Raw genomic sequence first — 16,471 nt, 5'->3', positions numbered from 1 at the left:
ACAAGCAAGCAGAGGTGACATAGGCGCGAACACAGGAGGCTTGCAGCCCCTCGCTGCCTGCAGACACCGAACAGCCACACTAGGAGGGCGGCCTAAGTCGTAGGCGAAATGTGCTCATTCGCTTGTGTGCGACGTCAAGCCCTAAATAAGGCTGTCACTAGCGTGAGCGTTGCGTGAGCGTCGTGTAAAGTCGGAAAAGTCGTCTGCGTGGGTGAGTGCCATGTTTGGGGAGCGTTTCGTAGTTTGCGCAGTGCAATGGAGACGCGGAAAGTTGTTGTGGCCCAGTCTTTTGCAGTTGGACGACAAGAGTGGTACACAGTAGTAAAGTGCGAGGCAGTGAGTTGGCATGAACAGTCGAGTGCACAATGGGTCTTCAGATGTGCTTGTTACCTCAGGTGCTGTGTGATTGTCGACATGGAGTGAAAACGGACCAACTTGTGACTGTCCCTTCAATTTAAGACGTTAAAAACGGACGGAATTTGCAGTCGTAATACCAGAGCATCGAAACTACTTGGAACTCTTGCGTATATGAACGTGTCCGCGCCTTTGTACTCTGGTCCCTTCACCCCTGCAAACCAACCAACCATCGTGTCCGTGCACATAAGAGTAGCAAAGAACGGAGAACAGCGCAGCTTGGTTGTGCTTGGGGGCGTAGCTCAGTTGGTAGAGCGTTCGCTTTGCATGTGAAAGGTCCCGGGTTCAAGCCCCGGCGCCTCCATGTTTTGTGGTCAGTGCGTGGTAAGTGTTGGTCGCGGCGAGCCTAAAGGCACGCAAGATGTTGCAAAGCCAGCGTCACAGACTCGTATACTGACGTAAGGAGAGCAAAACGTAAATGTGAGGACCGGCTGTTGTCGAGGTGTCATCGAGTGCAAATCTGCCTTAGGTATAACGGCCTAACCTCAATGAAGTCTAGAGAGTGGACAACACGTTCGTCTACCTCAGAGCGTTGGCCGAACGCTATTTTCGACGTCGTGCGTGCCACTTTGATTTTGGCCAACTACGATTCGATACAGAATGCAGGAAACCTGAAAGACACCCTCACGGACACATTGAGAGTAGTGTTTGTCAGCGGAATAATGGGAGTGCAAGGGTCTGTGCCATTGATATGGCTGTATGATAGCGCAGTTTGTCAGCAGGGGGCGTAGCTCAGATGGTAGAGCGCTCGCTTAGCATGCGAGAGGTACTGGGATCGATACCCAGCGCCTCCAGAATTTTTAACACACCAACATGCGCACACTGCCATGCAAGTGGAATAATTCACAGCCAGAAAATGTGTCAAGGCAGATACGAGCCAACGATTAGCAGCCACAATTGGCAAACGTGCTGTAATTCGCACGAAGCACCCTCCTCCCACCACTACACTTAATTTAGAAACAGTACAAGTGTTCCCATAAGATTCTCAAACCTATGTCGCAAAGATCAGCCTTGCGCCGAATTCACAAAAATCCCACTGCACATTCCAATTCTTTACGTGCAGTCGGCTGCTACTGGTGTTGCTAGTTGTGACTGCTGATGACAGATGCCGTAGCAATCAATTCATGGAGTGAGTTGTATGTTTTGCGATACTCTGTCTCTGACAAGCAAGCAGAGGTGACATAGGCGCGAACACAGGAGGCTTGCAGCCCCTCGCTGCCTGCAGACACCGAACAGCCACACTAGGAGGGCGGCCTAAGTCGTAGGCGAAATGTGCTCATTCGCTTGTGTGCGACGTCAAGCCCTAAATAAGGCTGTCACTAGCGTGAGCGTTGCGTGAGCGTCGTGTAAAGTCGGAAAAGTCGTCTGCGTGGGTGAGTGCCATGTTTGGGGAGCGTTTCGTAGTTTGCGCAGTGCAATGGAGACGCGGAAAGTTGTTGTGGCCCAGTCTTTTGCAGTTGGACGACAAGAGTGGTACACAGTAGTAAAGTGCGAGGCAGTGAGTTGGCATGAACAGTCGAGTGCACAATGGGTCTTCAGATGTGCTTGTTACCTCAGGTGCTGTGTGATTGTCGACATGGAGTGAAAACGGACCAACTTGTGACTGTCCCTTCAATTTAAGACGTTAAAAACGGACGGAATTTGCAGTCGTAATACCAGAGCATCGAAACTACTTGGAACTCTTGCGTATATGAACGTGTCCGCGCCTTTGTACTCTGGTCCCTTCACCCCTGCAAACCAACCAACCATCGTGTCCGTGCACATAAGAGTAGCAAAGAACGGAGAACAGCGCAGCTTGGTTGTGCTTGGGGGCGTAGCTCAGTTGGTAGAGCGTTCGCTTTGCATGTGAAAGGTCCCGGGTTCAAGCCCCGGCGCCTCCATGTTTTGTGGTCAGTGCGTGGTAAGTGTTGGTCGCGGCGAGCCTAAAGGCACGCAAGATGTTGCAAAGCCAGCGTCACAGACTCGTATACTGACGTAAGGAGAGCAAAACGTAAATGTGAGGACCGGCTGTTGTCGAGGTGTCATCGAGTGCAAATCTGCCTTAGGTATAACGGCCTAACCTCAATGAAGTCTAGAGAGTGGACAACACGTTCGTCTACCTCAGAGCGTTGGCCGAACGCTATTTTCGACGTCGTGCGTGCCACTTTGATTTTGGCCAACTACGATTCGATACAGAATGCAGGAAACCTGAAAGACACCCTCACGGACACATTGAGAGTAGTGTTTGTCAGCGGAATAATGGGAGTGCAAGGGTCTGTGCCATTGATATGGCTGTATGATAGCGCAGTTCGTCAGCAGGGGGCGTAGCTCAGATGGTAGAGCGCTCGCTTAGCATGCGAGAGGTACTGGGATCGATACCCAGCGCCTCCAGAATTTTTAACACACCAACATGCGCACACTGCCATGCAAGTGGAATAATTCACAGCCAGAAAATGTGTCAAGGCAGATACGAGCCAACGATTAGCAGCCACAATTGGCAAACGTGCTGTAATTCGCACGAAGCACCCTCCTCCCACCACTACACTTAATTTAGAAACAGTACAAGTGTTCCCATAAGATTCTCAAACCTATGTCGCAAAGATCAGCCTTGCGCCGAATTCACAAAAATCCCACTGCACATTCCAATTCTTTACGTGCAGTCGGCTGCTACTGGTGTTGCTAGTTGTGACTGCTGATGACAGATGCCGTAGCAATCAATTCATGGAGTGAGTTGTATGTTTTGCGATACTCTGTCTCTGACAAGCAAGCAGAGGTGACATAGGCGCGAACACAGGAGGCTTGCAGCCCCTCGCTGCCTGCAGACACCGAACAGCCACACTAGGAGGGCGGCCTAAGTCGTAGGCGAAATGTGCTCATTCGCTTGTGTGCGACGTCAAGCCCTAAATAAGGCTGTCACTAGCGTGAGCGTTGCGTGAGCGTCGTGTAAAGTCGGAAAAGTCGTCTGCGTGGGTGAGTGCCATGTTTGGGGAGCGTTTCGTAGTTTGCGCAGTGCAATGGAGACGCGGAAAGTTGTTGTGGCCCAGTCTTTTGCAGTTGGACGACAAGAGTGGTACACAGTAGTAAAGTGCGAGGCAGTGAGTTGGCATGAACAGTCGAGTGCACAATGGGTCTTCAGATGTGCTTGTTACCTCAGGTGCTGTGTGATTGTCGACATGGAGTGAAAACGGACCAACTTGTGACTGTCCCTTCAATTTAAGACGTTAAAAACGGACGGAATTTGCAGTCGTAATACCAGAGCATCGAAACTACTTGGAACTCTTGCGTATATGAACGTGTCCGCGCCTTTGTACTCTGGTCCCTTCACCCCTGCAAACCAACCAACCATCGTGTCCGTGCACATAAGAGTAGCAAAGAACGGAGAACAGCGCAGCTTGGTTGTGCTTGGGGGCGTAGCTCAGTTGGTAGAGCGTTCGCTTTGCATGTGAAAGGTCCCGGGTTCAAGCCCCGGCGCCTCCATGTTTTGTGGTCAGTGCGTGGTAAGTGTTGGTCGCGGCGAGCCTAAAGGCACGCAAGATGTTGCAAAGCCAGCGTCACAGACTCGTATACTGACGTAAGGAGAGCAAAACGTAAATGTGAGGACCGGCTGTTGTCGAGGTGTCATCGAGTGCAAATCTGCCTTAGGTATAACGGCCTAACCTCAATGAAGTCTAGAGAGTGGACAACACGTTCGTCTACCTCAGAGCGTTGGCCGAACGCTATTTTCGACGTCGTGCGTGCCACTTTGATTTTGGCCAACTACGATTCGATACAGAATGCAGGAAACCTGAAAAACACCCTCACGGACACATTGAGAGTAGTGTTTGTCAGCGGAATAATGGGAGTGCAAGGGTCTGTGCCATTGATATGGCTGTATGATAGCGCAGTTCGTCAGCAGGGGGCGTAGCTCAGATGGTAGAGCGCTCGCTTAGCATGCGAGAGGTACTGGGATCGATACCCAGCGCCTCCAGAATTTTTAACACACCAACATGCGCACACTGCCATGCAAGTGGAATAATTCACAGCCAGAAAATGTGTCAAGGCAGATACGAGCCAACGATTAGCAGCCACAATTGGCAAACGTGCTGTAATTCGCACGAAGCACCCTCCTCCCACCACTACACTTAATTTAGAAACAGTACAAGTGTTCCCATAAGATTCTCAAACCTATGTCGCAAAGATCAGCCTTGCGCCGAATTCACAAAAATCCCACTGCACATTCCAATTCTTTACGTGCAGTCGGCTGCTACTGGTGTTGCTAGTTGTGACTGCTGATGACAGATGCCGTAGCAATCAATTCATGGAGTGAGTTGTATGTTTTGCGATACTCTGTCTCTGACAAGCAAGCAGAGGTGACATAGGCGCGAACACAGGAGGCTTGCAGCCCCTCGCTGCCTGCAGACACCGAACAGCCACACTAGGAGGGCGGCCTAAGTCGTAGGCGAAATGTGCTCATTCGCTTGTGTGCGACGTCAAGCCCTAAATAAGGCTGTCACTAGCGTGAGCGTCGTGTAAAGTCGGAAAAGTCGTCTGCGTGGGTGAGTGCCATGTTTGGGGAGCGTTTCGTAGTTTGCGCAGTGCAATGGAGACGCGGAAAGTTGTTGTGGCCCAGTCTTTTGCAGTTGGACGACAAGAGTGGTACACAGTAGTAAAGTGCGAGGCAGTGAGTTGGCATGAACAGTCGAGTGCACAATGGGTCTTCAGATGTGCTTGTTACCTCAGGTGCTGTGTGATTGTCGACATGGAGTGAAAACGGACCAACTTGTGACTGTCCCTTCAATTTAAGACGTTAAAAACGGACGGAATTTGCAGTCGTAATACCAGAGCATCGAAACTACTTGGAACTCTTGCGTATATGAACGTGTCCGCGCCTTTGTACTCTGGTCCCTTCACCCCTGCAAACCAACCAACCATCGTGTCCGTGCACATAAGAGTAGCAAAGAACGGAGAACAGCGCAGCTTGGTTGTGCTTGGGGGCGTAGCTCAGTTGGTAGAGCGTTCGCTTTGCATGTGAAAGGTCCCGGGTTCAAGCCCCGGCGCCTCCATGTTTTGTGGTCAGTGCGTGGTAAGTGTTGGTCGCGGCGAGCCTAAAGGCACGCAAGATGTTGCAAAGCCAGCGTCACAGACTCGTATACTGACGTAAGGAGAGCAAAACGTAAATGTGAGGACCGGCTGTTGTCGAGGTGTCATCGAGTGCAAATCTGCCTTAGGTATAACGGCCTAACCTCAATGAAGTCTAGAGAGTGGACAACACGTTCGTCTACCTCAGAGCGTTGGCCGAACGCTATTTTCGACGTCGTGCGTGCCACTTTGATTTTGGCCAACTACGATTCGATACAGAATGCAGGAAACCTGAAAGACACCCTCACGGACACATTGAGAGTAGTGTTTGTCAGCGGAATAATGGGAGTGCAAGGGTCTGTGCCATTGATATGGCTGTATGATAGCGCAGTTCGTCAGCAGGGGGCGTAGCTCAGATGGTAGAGCGCTCGCTTAGCATGCGAGAGGTACTGGGATCGATACCCAGCGCCTCCAGAATTTTTAACACACCAACATGCGCACACTGCCATGCAAGTGGAATAATTCACAGCCAGAAAATGTGTCAAGGCAGATACGAGCCAACGATTAGCAGCCACAATTGGCAAACGTGCTGTAATTCGCACGAAGCACCCTCCTCCCACCACTACACTTAATTTAGAAACAGTACAAGTGTTCCCATAAGATTCTCAAACCTATGTCGCAAAGATCAGCCTTGCGCCGAATTCACAAAAGTCCCACTGCACATTCCAATTCTTTACGTGCAGTCGGCTGCTACTGGTGTTGCTAGTTGTGACTGCTGATGACAGATGCCGTAGCAATCAATTCATGGAGTGAGTTGTATGTTTTGCGATACTCTGTCTCTGACAAGCAAGCAGAGGTGACATAGGCGCGAACACAGGAGGCTTGCAGCCCCTCGCTGCCTGCAGACACCGAACAGCCACACTAGGAGGGCGGCCTAAGTCGTAGGCGAAATGTGCTCATTCGCTTGTGTGCGACGTCAAGCCCTAAATAAGGCTGTCACTAGCGTGAGCGTTGCGTAAAGTCGGAAAAGTCGTCTGCGTGGGTGAGTGCCATGTTTGGGGAGCGTTTCGTAGTTTGCGCAGTGCAATGGAGACGCGGAAAGTTGTTGTGGCCCAGTCTTTTGCAGTTGGACGACAAGAGTGGTACACAGTAGTAAAGTGCGAGGCAGTGAGTTGGCATGAACAGTCGAGTGCACAATGGGTCTTCAGATGTGCTTGTTACCTCAGGTGCTGTGTGATTGTCGACATGGAGTGAAAACGGACCAACTTGTGACTGTCCCTTCAATTTAAGACGTTAAAAACGGACGGAATTTGCAGTCGTAATACCAGAGCATCGAAACTACTTGGAAATCTTGCGTATATGAACGTGTCCGCGCCTTTGTACTCTGGTCCCTTCACCCCTGCAAACCAACCAACCATCGTGTCCGTGCACATAAGAGTAGCAAAGAACGGAGAACAGCGCAGCTTGGTTGTGCTTGGGGGCGTAGCTCAGTTGGTAGAGCGTTCGCTTTGCATGTGAAAGGTCCTGGGTTCAAGCCCCGGCGCCTCCATGTTTTGTGGTCAGTGCGTGGTAAGTGTTGGTCGCGGCGAGCCTAAAGGCACGCAAGATGTTGCAAAGCCAGCGTCACAGACTCGTATACTGACGTAAGGAGAGCAAAACGTAAATGTGAGGACCGGCTGTTGTCGAGGTGTCATCGAGTGCAAATCTGCCTTAGGTATAACGGCCTAACCTCAATGAAGTCTAGAGAGTGGACAACACGTTCGTCTACCTCAGAGCGTTGGCCGAACGCTATTTTCGACGTCGTGCGTGCCACTTTGATTTTGGCCAACTACGATTCGATACAGAATGCAGGAAACCTGAAAAACACCCTCACGGACACATTGAGAGTAGTGTTTGTCAGCGGAATAATGGGAGTGCAAGGGTCTGTGCCATTGATATGGCTGTATGATAGCGCAGTTCGTCAGCAGGGGGCGTAGCTCAGATGGTAGAGCGCTCGCTTAGCATGCGAGAGGTACTGGGATCGATACCCAGCGCCTCCAGAATTTTTAACACACCAACATGCGCACACTGCCATGCAAGTGGAATAATTCACAGCCAGAAAATGTGTCAAGGCAGATACGAGCCAACGATTAGCAGCCACAATTGGCAAACGTGCTGTAATTCGCACGAAGCACCCTCCTCCCACCACTACACTTAATTTAGAAACAGTACAAGTGTTCCCATAAGATTCTCAAACCTATGTCGCAAAGATCAGCCTTGCGCCGAATTCACAAAAATCCCACTGCACATTCCAATTCTTTACGTGCAGTCGGCTGCTACTGGTGTTGCTAGTTGTGACTGCTGATGACAGATGCCGTAGCAATCAATTCATGGAGTGAGTTGTATGTTTTGCGATACTCTGTCTCTGACAAGCAAGCAGAGGTGACATAGGCGCGAACACAGGAGGCTTGCAGCCCCTCGCTGCCTGCAGACACCGAACAGCCACACTAGGAGGGCGGCCTAAGTCGTAGGCGAAATGTGCTCATTCGCTTGTGTGCGACGTCAAGCTCTAAATAAGGCTGTCACTAGCGTGAGCGTCGTGTAAAGTCGGAAAAGTCGTCTGCGTGGGTGAGTGCCATGTTTGGGGAGCGTTTCGTAGTTTGCGCAGTGCAATGGAGACGCGGAAAGTTGTTGTGGCCCAGTCTTTTGCAGTTGGACGACAAGAGTGGTACACAGTAGTAAAGTGCGAGGCAGTGAGTTGGCATGAACAGTCGAGTGCACAATGGGTCTTCAGATGTGCTTGTTACCTCAGGTGCTGTGTGATTGTCGACATGGAGTGAAAACGGACCAACTTGTGACTGTCCCTTCAATTTAAGACGTTAAAAACGGACGGAATTTGCAGTCGTAATACCAGAGCATCGAAACTACTTGGAACTCTTGCGTATATGAACGTGTCCGCGCCTTTGTACTCTGGTCCCTTCACCCCTGCAAACCAACCAACCATCGTGTCCGTGCACATAAGAGTAGCAAAGAACGGAGAACAGCGCAGCTTGGTTGTGCTTGGGGGCGTAGCTCAGTTGGTAGAGCGTTCGCTTTGCATGTGAAAGGTCCCGGGTTCAAGCCCCGGCGCCTCCATGTTTTGTGGTCAGTGCGTGGTAAGTGTTGGTCGCGGCGAGCCTAAAGGCACGCAAGATGTTGCAAAGCCAGCGTCACAGACTCGTATACTGACGTAAGGAGAGCAAAACGTAAATGTGAGGACCGGCTGTTGTCGAGGTGTCATCGAGTGCAAATCTGCCTTAGGTATAACGGCCTAACCTCAATGAAGTCTAGAGAGTGGACAACACGTTCGTCTACCTCAGAGCGTTGGCCGAACGCTATTTTCGACGTCGTGCGTGCCACTTTGATTTTGGCCAACTACGATTCGATACAGAATGCAGGAAACCTGAAAGACACCCTCACGGACACATTGAGAGTAGTGTTTGTCAGCGGAATAATGGGAGTGCAAGGGTCTGTGCCATTGATATGGCTGTATGATAGCGCAGTTCGTCAGCAGGGGGCGTAGCTCAGATGGTAGAGCGCTCGCTTAGCATGCGAGAGGTACTGGGATCGATACCCAGCGCCTCCAGAATTTTTAACACACCAACATGCGCACACTGCCATGCAAGTGGAATAATTCACAGCCAGAAAATGTGTCAAGGCAGATACGAGCCAACGATTAGCAGCCACAATTGGCAAACGTGCTGTAATTCGCACGAAGCACCCTCCTCCCACCACTACACTTAATTTAGAAACAGTACAAGTGTTCCCATAAGATTCTCAAACCTATGTCGCAAAGATCAGCCTTGCGCCGAATTCACAAAAATCCCACTGCACATTCCAATTCTTTACGTGCAGTCGGCTGCTACTGGTGTTGCTAGTTGTGACTGCTGATGACAGATGCCGTAGCAATCAATTCATGGAGTGAGTTGTATGTTTTGCGATACTCTGTCTCTGACAAGCAAGCAGAGGTGACATAGGCGCGAACACAGGAGGCTTGCAGCCCCTCGCTGCCTGCAGACACCGAACAGCCACACTAGGAGGGCGGCCTAAGTCGTAGGCGAAATGTGCTCATTCGCTTGTGTGCGACGTCAAGCCCTAAATAAGGCTGTCACTAGCGTGAGCGTCGTGTAAAGTCGGAAAAGTCGTCTGCGTGGGTGAGTGCCATGTTTGGGGAGCGTTTCGTAGTTTGCGCAGTGCAATGGAGACGCGGAAAGTTGTTGTGGCCCAGTCTTTTGCAGTTGGACGACAAGAGTGGTACACAGTAGTAAAGTGCGAGGCAGTGAGTTGGCATGAACAGTCGAGTGCACAATGGGTCTTCAGATGTGCTTGTTACCTCAGGTGCTGTGTGATTGTCGACATGGAGTGAAAACGGACCAACTTGTGACTGTCCCTTCAATTTAAGACGTTAAAAACGGACGGAATTTGCAGTCGTAATACCAGAGCATCGAAACTACTTGGAACTCTTGCGTATATGAACGTGTCCGCGCCTTTGTACTCTGGTCCCTTCACCCCTGCAAACCAACCAACCATCGTGTCCGTGCACATAAGAGTAGCAAAGAACGGAGAACAGCGCAGCTTGGTTGTGCTTGGGGGCGTAGCTCAGTTGGTAGAGCGTTCGCTTTGCATGTGAAAGGTCCCGGGTTCAAGCCCCGGCGCCTCCATGTTTTGTGGTCAGTGCGTGGTAAGTGTTGGTCGCGGCGAGCCTAAAGGCACGCAAGATGTTGCAAAGCCAGCGTCACAGACTCGTATACTGACGTAAGGAGAGCAAAACGTAAATGTGAGGACCGGCTGTTGTCGAGGTGTCATCGAGTGCAAATCTGCCTTAGGTATAACGGCCTAACCTCAATGAAGTCTAGAGAGTGGACAACACGTTCGTCTACCTCAGAGCGTTGGCCGAACGCTATTTTCGACGTCGTGCGTGCCACTTTGATTTTGGCCAACTACGATTCGATACAGAATGCAGGAAACCTGAAAGACACCCTCACGGACACATTGAGAGTAGTGTTTGTCAGCGGAATAATGGGAGTGCAAGGGTCTGTGCCATTGATATGGCTGTATGATAGCGCAGTTCGTCAGCAGGGGGCGTAGCTCAGATGGTAGAGCGCTCGCTTAGCATGCGAGAGGTACTGGGATCGATACCCAGCGCCTCCAGAATTTTTAACACACCAACATGCGCACACTGAGATGCAAGTGGAATAATTCACAGCCAGAAAATGTGTCAAGGCAGATACGAGCCAACGATTAGCAGCCACAATTGGCAAACGTGCTGTAATTCGCACGAAGCACCCTCCTCCCACCACTACACTTAATTTAGAAACAGTACAAGTGTTCCCATAAGATTCTCAAACCTATGTCGCAAAGATCAGCCTTGCGCCGAATTCACAAAAATCCCACTGCACATTCCAATTCTTTACGTGCAGTCGGCTGCTACTGGTGTTGCTAGTTGTGACTGCTGATGACAGATGCCGTAGCAATCAATTCATGGAGTGAGTTGTATGTTTTGCGATACTCTGTCTCTGACAAGCAAGCAGAGGTGACATAGGCGCGAACACAGGAGGCTTGCAGCCCCTCGCTGCCTGCAGACACCGAACAGCCACACTAGGAGGGCGGCCTAAGTCGTAGGCGAAATGTGCTCATTCGCTTGTGTGCGACGTCAAGCCCTAAATAAGGCTGTCACTAGCGTGAGCGTCGTGTAAAGTCGGAAAAGTCGTCTGCGTGGGTGAGTGCCATGTTTGGGGAGCGTTTCGTAGTTTGCGCAGTGCAATGGAGACGCGGAAAGTTGTTGTGGCCCAGTCTTTTGCAGTTGGACGACAAGAGTGGTACACAGTAGTAAAGTGCGAGGCAGTGAGTTGGCATGAACAGTCGAGTGCACAATGGGTCTTCAGATGTGCTTGTTACCTCAGGTGCTGTGTGATTGTCGACATGGAGTGAAAACGGACCAACTTGTGACTGTCCCTTCAATTTAAGACGTTAAAAACGGACGGAATTTGCAGTCGTAATACCAGAGCATCGAAACTACTTGGAACTCTTGCGTATATGAACGTGTCCGCGCCTTTGTACTCTGGTCCCTTCACCCCTGCAAACCAACCAACCATCGTGTCCGTGCACATAAGAGTAGCAAAGAACGGAGAACAGCGCAGCTTGGTTGTGCTTGGGGGCGTAGCTCAGTTGGTAGAGCGTTCGCTTTGCATGTGAAAGGTCCCGGGTTCAAGCCCCGGCGCCTCCATGTTTTGTGGTCAGTGCGTGGTAAGTGTTGGTCGCGGCGAGCCTAAAGGCACGCAAGATGTTGCAAAGCCAGCGTCACAGACTCGTATACTGACGTAAGGAGAGCAAAACGTAAATGTGAGGACCGGCTGTTGTCGAGGTGTCATCGAGTGCAAATCTGCCTTAGGTATAACGGCCTAACCTCAATGAAGTCTAGAGAGTGGACAACACGTTCGTCTACCTCAGAGCGTTGGCCGAACGCTATTTTCGACGTCGTGCGTGCCACTTTGATTTTGGCCAACTACGATTCGATACAGAATGCAGGAAACCTGAAAGACACCCTCACGGACACATTGAGAGTAGTGTTTGTCAGCGGAATAATGGGAGTGCAAGGGTCTGTGCCATTGATATGGCTGTATGATAGCGCAGTTCGTCAGCAGGGGGCGTAGCTCAGATGGTAGAGCGCTCGCTTAGCATGCGAGAGGTACTGGGATCGATACCCAGCGCCTCCAGAATTTTTAACACACCAACATGCGCACACTGCCATGCAAGTGGAATAATTCACAGCCAGAAAATGTGTCAAGGCAGATACGAGCCAACGATTAGCAGCCACAATTGGCAAACGTGCTGTAATTCGCACGAAGCACCCTCCTCCCACCACTACACTTAATTTAGAAACAGTACAAGTGTTCCCATAAGATTCTCAAACCTATGTCGCAAAGATCAGCCTTGCGCCGAATTCACAAAAGTCCCACTGCACATTCCAATTCTTTACGTGCAGTCGGCTGCTACTGGTGTTGCTAGTTGTGACTGCTGATGACAGATGCCGTAGCAATCAATTCATGGAGTGAGTTGTATGTTTTGCGATACTCTGTCTCTGACAAGCAAGCAGAGGTGACATAGGCGCGAACACAGGAGGCTTGCAGCCCCTCGCTGCCTGCAGACACCGAACAGCCACACTAGGAGGGCGGCCTAAGTCGTAGGCGAAATGTGCTCATTCGCTTGTGTGCGACGTCAAGCCCTAAATAAGGCTGTCACTAGCGTGAGCGTTGCGTGAGCGTCGTGTAAAGTCGGAAAAGTCGTCTGCGTGGGTGAGTGCCATGTTTGGGGAGCGTTTCGTAGTTTGCGCAGTGCAATGGAGACGCGGAAAGTTGTTGTGGCCCAGTCTTTTGCAGTTGGACGACAAGAGTGGTACACAGTAGTAAAGTGCGAGGCAGTGAGTTGGCATGAACAGTCGAGTGCACAATGGGTCTTCAGATGTGCTTGTTACCTCAGGTGCTGTGTGATTGTCGACATGGAGTGAAAACGGACCAACTTGTGACTGTCCCTTCAATTTAAGACGTTAAAAACGGACGGAATTTGCAGTCGTAATACCAGAGCATCGAAACTACTTGGAACTCTTGCGTATATGAACGTGTCCGCGCCTTTGTACTCTGGTCCCTTCACCCCTGCAAACCAACCAACCATCGTGTCCGTGCACATAAGAGTAGCAAAGAACGGAGAACAGCGCAGCTTGGTTGTGCTTGGGGGCGTAGCTCAGTTGGTAGAGCGTTCGCTTTGCATGTGAAAGGTCCTGGGTTCAAGCCCCGGCGCCTCCATGTTTTGTGGTCAGTGCGTGGTAAGTGTTGGTCGCGGCGAGCCTAAAGGCACGCAAGATGTTGCAAAGCCAGCGTCACAGACTCGTATACTGACGTAAGGAGAGCAAAACGTAAATGTGAGGACCGGCTGTTGTCGAGGTGTCATCGAGTGCAAATCTGCCTTAGGTATAACGGCCTAACCTCAATGAAGTCTAGAGAGTGGACAACACGTTCGTCTACCTCAGAGCGTTGGCCGAACGCTATTTTCGACGTCGTGCGTGCCACTTTGATTTTGGCCAACTACGATTCGATACAGAATGCAGGAAACCTGAAAAACACCCTCACGGACACATTGAGAGTAGTGTTTGTCAGCGGAATAATGGGAGTGCAAGGGTCTGTGCCATTGATATGGCTGTATGATAGCGCAGTTCGTCAGCAGGGGGCGTAGCTCAGATGGTAGAGCGCTCGCTTAGCATGCGAGAGGTACTGGGATCGATACCCAGCGCCTCCAGAATTTTTAACACACCAACATGCGCACACTGCCATGCAAGTGGAATAATTCACAGCCAGAAAATGTGTCAAGGCAGATACGAGCCAACGATTAGCAGCCACAATTGGCAAACGTGCTGTAATTCGCACGAAGCACCCTCCTCCCACCACTACACTTAATTTAGAAACAGTACAAGTGTTCCCATAAGATTCTCAAACCTATGTCGCAAAGATCAGCCTTGCGCCGAATTCACAAAAATCCCACTGCACATTCCAATTCTTTACGTGCAGTCGGCTGCTACTGGTGTTGCTAGTTGTGACTGCTGATGACAGATGCCGTAGCAATCAATTCATGGAGTGAGTTGTATGTTTTGCGATACTCTGTCTCTGACAAGCAAGCAGAGGTGACATAGGCGCGAACACAGGAGGCTTGCAGCCCCTCGCTGCCTGCAGACACCGAACAGCCACACTAGGAGGGCGGCCTAAGTCGTAGGCGAAATGTGCTCATTCGCTTGTGTGCGACGTCAAGCTCTAAATAAGGCTGTCACTAGCGTGAGCGTCGTGTAAAGTCGGAAAAGTCGTCTGCGTGGGTGAGTGCCATGTTTGGGGAGCGTTTCGTAGTTTGCGCAGTGCAATGGAGACGCGGAAAGTTGTTGTGGCCCAGTCTTTTGCAGTTGGACGACAAGAGTGGTACACAGTAGTAAAGTGCGAGGCAGTGAGTTGGCATGAACAGTCGAGTGCACAATGGGTCTTCAGATGTGCTTGTTACCTCAGGTGCTGTGTGATTGTCGACATGGAGTGAAAACGGACCAACTTGTGACTGTCCCTTCAATTTAAGACGTTAAAAACGGACGGAATTTGCAGTCGTAATACCAGAGCATCGAAACTACTTGGAACTCTTGCGTATATGAACGTGTCCGCGCCTTTGTACTCTGGTCCCTTCACCCCTGCAAACCAACCAACCATCGTGTCCGTGCACATAAGAGTAGCAAAGAACGGAGAACAGCGCAGCTTGGTTGTGCTTGGGGGCGTAGCTCAGTTGGTAGAGCGTTCGCTTTGCATGTGAAAGGTCCCGGGTTCAAGCCCCGGCGCCTCCATGTTTTGTGGTCAGTGCGTGGTAAGTGTTGGTCGCGGCGAGCCTAAAGGCACGCAAGATGTTGCAAAGCCAGCGTCACAGACTCGTATACTGACGTAAGGAGAGCAAAACGTAAATGTGAGGACCGGCTGTTGTCGAGGTGTCATCGAGTGCAAATCTGCCTTAGGTATAACGGCCTAACCTCAATGAAGTCTAGAGAGTGGACAACACGTTCGTCTACCTCAGAGCGTTGGCCGAACGCTATTTTCGACGTCGTGCGTGCCACTTTGATTTTGGCCAACTACGATTCGATACAGAATGCAGGAAACCTGAAAGACACCCTCACGGACACATTGAGAGTAGTGTTTGTCAGCGGAATAATGGGAGTGCAAGGGTCTGTGCCATTGATATGGCTGTATGATAGCGCAGTTCGTCAGCAGGGGGCGTAGCTCAGATGGTAGAGCGCTCGCTTAGCATGCGAGAGGTACTGGGATCGATACCCAGCGCCTCCAGAATTTTTAACACACCAACATGCGCACACTGCCATGCAAGTGGAATAATTCACAGCCAGAAAATGTGTCAAGGCAGATACGAGCCAACGATTAGCAGCCACAATTGGCAAACGTGCTGTAATTCGCACGAAGCACCCTCCTCCCACCACTACACTTAATTTAGAAACAGTACAAGTGTTCCCATAAGATTCTCAAACCTATGTCGCAAAGATCAGCCTTGCGCCGAATTCACAAAAGTCCCACTGCACATTCCAATTCTTTACGTGCAGTCGGCTGCTACTGGTGTTGCTAGTTGTGACTGCTGATGACAGATGCCGTAGCAATCAATTCATGGAGTGAGTTGTATGTTTTGCGATACTCTGTCTCTGACAAGCAAGCAGAGGTGACATAGGCGCGAACACAGGAGGCTTGCAGCCCCTCGCTGCCTGCAGACACCGAACAGCCACACTAGGAGGGCGGCCTAAGTCGTAGGCGAAATGTGCTCATTCGCTTGTGTGCGACGTCAAGCCCTAAATAAGGCTGTCACTAGCGTGAGCGTCGTGTAAAGTCGGAAAAGTCGTCTGCGTGGGTGAGTGCCATGTTTGGGGAGCGTTTCGTAGTTTGCGCAGTGCAATGGAGACGCGGAAAGTTGTTGTGGCCCAGTCTTTTGCAGTTGGACGACAAGAGTGGTACACAGTAGTAAAGTGCGAGGCAGTGAGTTGGCATGAACAGTCGAGTGCACAATGGGTCTTCAGATGTGCTTGTTACCTCAGGTGCTGTGTGATTGTCGACATGGAGTGAAAACGGACCAACTTGTGACTGTCCCTTCAATTTAAGACGTTAAAAACGGACGGAATTTGCAGTCGTAATACCAGAGCATCGAAACTACTTGGAACTCTTGCGTATATGAACGTGTCCGCGCCTTTGTACTCTGGTCCCTTCACCCCTGCAAACCAACCAACCATCGTGTCCGTGCACATAAGAGTAGCAAAGAACGGAGAACAGCGCAGCTTGGTTGTGCTTGGGGGCGTAGCTCAGTTGGTAGAGCGTTCGCTTTGCATGCGAAAGGTCCCGGGTTCAAGCCCCGGCGCCTCCATGTTTTGTGGTCAGTGCGTGGTAAGTGTTGGTCGCGGCGAGCCTAAAGGCACGCAAGATGTTGCAAAGCC

At 50.8% G+C, this 16,471-nt stretch overlaps 21 non-coding genes across 21 annotated transcripts; all 21 read left to right on the top strand.

Annotated features, from left to right (window-relative positions):
* Positions 1 to 645: 645 nt before the first annotated feature.
* Positions 646 to 718, top strand: Trnaa-ugc. The gene has a single exon. It is a non-coding gene; the product is annotated as a tRNA-Ala (tRNA).
* A 417-nt stretch (positions 719 to 1,135) lies between these two features.
* Positions 1,136 to 1,208, top strand: Trnaa-agc. Its single transcript has one exon. It is a non-coding gene; the product is annotated as a tRNA-Ala (tRNA).
* A 1,013-nt stretch (positions 1,209 to 2,221) lies between these two features.
* Positions 2,222 to 2,294, top strand: Trnaa-ugc. Its single transcript has one exon. It is a non-coding gene; the product is annotated as a tRNA-Ala (tRNA).
* A 417-nt stretch (positions 2,295 to 2,711) lies between these two features.
* On the top strand, positions 2,712 to 2,784 carry Trnaa-agc. Its single transcript has one exon. It is a non-coding gene; the product is annotated as a tRNA-Ala (tRNA).
* A 1,013-nt stretch (positions 2,785 to 3,797) lies between these two features.
* On the top strand, positions 3,798 to 3,870 carry Trnaa-ugc. The gene has a single exon. It is a non-coding gene; the product is annotated as a tRNA-Ala (tRNA).
* Positions 3,871 to 4,287: 417 nt separating this feature from the next.
* Positions 4,288 to 4,360, top strand: Trnaa-agc. Its single transcript has one exon. It is a non-coding gene; the product is annotated as a tRNA-Ala (tRNA).
* Positions 4,361 to 5,362: 1,002 nt separating this feature from the next.
* On the top strand, positions 5,363 to 5,435 carry Trnaa-ugc. Its single transcript has one exon. It is a non-coding gene; the product is annotated as a tRNA-Ala (tRNA).
* Positions 5,436 to 5,852: 417 nt separating this feature from the next.
* Trnaa-agc lies at positions 5,853 to 5,925 on the top strand. Its single transcript has one exon. It is a non-coding gene; the product is annotated as a tRNA-Ala (tRNA).
* Positions 5,926 to 6,927: 1,002 nt separating this feature from the next.
* Positions 6,928 to 7,000, top strand: Trnaa-ugc. Its single transcript has one exon. It is a non-coding gene; the product is annotated as a tRNA-Ala (tRNA).
* A 417-nt stretch (positions 7,001 to 7,417) lies between these two features.
* Positions 7,418 to 7,490, top strand: Trnaa-agc. Its single transcript has one exon. It is a non-coding gene; the product is annotated as a tRNA-Ala (tRNA).
* A 1,002-nt stretch (positions 7,491 to 8,492) lies between these two features.
* On the top strand, positions 8,493 to 8,565 carry Trnaa-ugc. The gene has a single exon. It is a non-coding gene; the product is annotated as a tRNA-Ala (tRNA).
* Positions 8,566 to 8,982: 417 nt separating this feature from the next.
* Trnaa-agc lies at positions 8,983 to 9,055 on the top strand. The gene has a single exon. It is a non-coding gene; the product is annotated as a tRNA-Ala (tRNA).
* A 1,002-nt stretch (positions 9,056 to 10,057) lies between these two features.
* Positions 10,058 to 10,130, top strand: Trnaa-ugc. Its single transcript has one exon. It is a non-coding gene; the product is annotated as a tRNA-Ala (tRNA).
* Positions 10,131 to 10,547: 417 nt separating this feature from the next.
* On the top strand, positions 10,548 to 10,620 carry Trnaa-agc. The gene has a single exon. It is a non-coding gene; the product is annotated as a tRNA-Ala (tRNA).
* A 1,002-nt stretch (positions 10,621 to 11,622) lies between these two features.
* On the top strand, positions 11,623 to 11,695 carry Trnaa-ugc. Its single transcript has one exon. It is a non-coding gene; the product is annotated as a tRNA-Ala (tRNA).
* A 417-nt stretch (positions 11,696 to 12,112) lies between these two features.
* Positions 12,113 to 12,185, top strand: Trnaa-agc. Its single transcript has one exon. It is a non-coding gene; the product is annotated as a tRNA-Ala (tRNA).
* Positions 12,186 to 13,198: 1,013 nt separating this feature from the next.
* Trnaa-ugc lies at positions 13,199 to 13,271 on the top strand. The gene has a single exon. It is a non-coding gene; the product is annotated as a tRNA-Ala (tRNA).
* A 417-nt stretch (positions 13,272 to 13,688) lies between these two features.
* Positions 13,689 to 13,761, top strand: Trnaa-agc. The gene has a single exon. It is a non-coding gene; the product is annotated as a tRNA-Ala (tRNA).
* Positions 13,762 to 14,763: 1,002 nt separating this feature from the next.
* Trnaa-ugc lies at positions 14,764 to 14,836 on the top strand. Its single transcript has one exon. It is a non-coding gene; the product is annotated as a tRNA-Ala (tRNA).
* A 417-nt stretch (positions 14,837 to 15,253) lies between these two features.
* Trnaa-agc lies at positions 15,254 to 15,326 on the top strand. Its single transcript has one exon. It is a non-coding gene; the product is annotated as a tRNA-Ala (tRNA).
* Positions 15,327 to 16,328: 1,002 nt separating this feature from the next.
* On the top strand, positions 16,329 to 16,401 carry Trnaa-ugc. The gene has a single exon. It is a non-coding gene; the product is annotated as a tRNA-Ala (tRNA).
* The last annotated feature ends 70 nt before the right edge of the window (positions 16,402 to 16,471 follow it).

This window comes from Schistocerca piceifrons, unplaced genomic scaffold (genome assembly GCF_021461385.2).
Source record: "Schistocerca piceifrons isolate TAMUIC-IGC-003096 unplaced genomic scaffold, iqSchPice1.1 HiC_scaffold_833, whole genome shotgun sequence".
Taxonomy (NCBI): Eukaryota; Metazoa; Arthropoda; class Insecta; order Orthoptera; family Acrididae; genus Schistocerca; species Schistocerca piceifrons.
This window is presented reverse-complemented; position numbering and strand designations above follow the sequence as displayed.